This window comes from Octopus bimaculoides, chromosome 23 (genome assembly GCF_001194135.2).
Source record: "Octopus bimaculoides isolate UCB-OBI-ISO-001 chromosome 23, ASM119413v2, whole genome shotgun sequence".
Classification (NCBI taxonomy): domain Eukaryota; kingdom Metazoa; phylum Mollusca; class Cephalopoda; order Octopoda; family Octopodidae; genus Octopus; species Octopus bimaculoides.
In genome coordinates, this window is record NC_069003.1 from 29,083,767 (window position 1) to 29,086,407 (window position 2,641).

Below are 2,641 nucleotides of genomic sequence, written 5' to 3' on the forward strand. Positions count from 1 at the left end.
ATATATACATGCATATATATATATATATACACACACATTTCATACTCACAAACGCGTATATATAATATAAATACACATGTACACATACAGACATGCACACACACACACACACACATTTACATTTATATATATAAATACAAATATATATATATATATATGATGGATAGGTATATAAAAATGTATGCATATACATATGTATTTGTATGTTTGTATAAATGCATACATGCATGTATGTATGTATGTATGTATGTATGTATGTATGTATATAAACATACAATCACAATTATACGTACTTTTATTCCCTGTGCGGGAGTATTTAGCATTTCAAACTGATGAGAATACATCAAAAATTCTCATCAACAATTTAAAAGCAAATAATTTTCATTTCATGAATCAAATACATCAAAAGCGTGCTCTCTAGTGTTTACTAACAAACGTATACTCTGTCTGAACAAAAGTTTCTACGGCGAGCCGCAAACGCTCGTTACGGAAACTTCACACACAAGCGCGCGCATATATATATATATATATATATATATATATATATATATATATATATATATATATATATATATATATATATATACTTTTTAATAAGGCTGCAAAAATACAAAAAAAATTTCATACAACTCTTACTCAGAATTGCATGTACCCGATCGTGGGACAGTTGTGATATATATGTATATATATAATGTTAGAGAGCCATTATGACTCTATCAGGGTCGTACACAGGTAGTGGTTTCGATTCGTGGACCAGGGTGACGCACTGTGTTTTTGAGAAAAATCCTTCGTTTCACCTCGCTCCAGTTCGCTCAGCTGGTAAGAGCGATTTATCCTGCAATACACCGGCGTCCCATCCAGCGGCGATTACATACACCACACCAACCGAGAAACCGGCTTTATGAGTACATATGACTCAGGGAAGATTTTTCGCCTTTAGATCTATCTATGTATCTATCTCTCTCTTTATCTATCTATCTATCTATCTATCTATCTATTTATCTATCTATCTGTCTGTCTTCTGTCTACCTATCTATCTATTTCTGTCTCTGTCTATGTCTCTCTCTTTCTATCTGTCTGTCTCTCTCTCCCTCAATCTACCTGTCGTTCACATGTACAGGAAACAAAAGACAGAGGTAGGTGAGAGATCAGCAAGCAGGTGTATTAGCTTAACACTCGGGAAAAATCGAAAAGTCTTTGTCGTTTCAAGTCTACGCTCTCCGACAGAAAGGGATAAGAGACGAGAGAAGAGAGAAAAAAAGCAGAAATTGGAAATGTGTTTCGGGACTAACGACACCGCAATTTATATATATATACAGTGAGCATGTGTGTGTATGTATACATACACCCATATATTTACAGATTCACACATACATATGAAAATGCATAAATCTGCACTTCATGTATATATTTAGATGAATATGTATGTACAAATATATATGTGTGCATCTATATCAGTGTATATGTATTTACCATGTGCATATGCATGCCTGTAACGAAGTCGAATAAAGAATCATAACTTTATTCACTGACAGATTACTATTATATCTCTGACTGTAAATAGAATCTAGGCTTATTGTTAATGCTTTTTCCTTAAATATTTTGTCTCGCGCACAGTTATACTCTATCTATATTATATATATTTAATGGATTTAGCCGTAGGGTTGCAGCCGTACGGGGTTCCCCTCTTAAGGGGATTGATCGATTATATTCCACCTGTTACTTTATATAGTAGGGTTTATCGATTTCTTGAAGTCATCCTTATTCTTAAAAGGGGCACAACTCACCAAAGTTCGACACGTCTTGAAACGCACAAAAAACACCATCACAAATATGCACACGCGCACACATAAATATATGCACACAAACATACCTACATATATACATACATACATTCATACATACATGCATACATATATAAATATTGCATATATATATATATATATATATATATATATATATATATATATATATATATATATATATATATAGAGAGAGAGAGAGAGAGAGAGAGAGAGAGAGAGAGAGATACATATATATATATATGGATATACATATATATATGTATGTATGTATGTATGTATAAGTCGGAGAGGAGCACACGCCATCAACGTGATGCTGGGTTAGAAGCATACGAAGCCCAATAAACTCATCATGACTTCTCATCTATTAAGAGTACACCAGGCACAAGCGATGCCTTACAACCTTATATGCGTCACATGGTGACACAATATTAAGATAAACAGTGCATTTGTCTTTCTCGCAGTCTCCATTTTGCCAAACATCAGATGTTAAGCAATGATTCCTCTCGAGGCATTTGTCTATATTGGGACGTATATAGACAGCACATGGTCGGAAAGCAAATTTCTTATATGCAAAGTTAAGCCAAATTATGTTCTACGTAACCTTGTTCCCTACAAGTTGTTCGCTGCACATTTGCAACCGTTACACAAAATGCTGATGTATCCTAAAAAGACAGTACGACAGACACTAAGCATCAGTTCCCCTTAATAATGTATCAGTCTTGAGTGCGGAGTCTCAGAATGCGGGAGTTCATCCGGATTTGGGCAACGTATTTCTTCTCTGGGTAAGTGGTTCCCTGCTTTTTTAATGGCGGATCCATATATACAGTCGGAGAGCT

General features: G+C 34.6%; 1 protein-coding gene across 3 annotated transcripts in view; it reads left to right on the forward strand.

Moving 5' to 3' along the window:
* The window catches only part of LOC106877242 (somatostatin receptor type 2), a 186,308-nt gene that overhangs the window by 849 nt on the left and 182,818 nt on the right, over nt 1–2,641 (forward strand). The window lies entirely within an intron of this gene.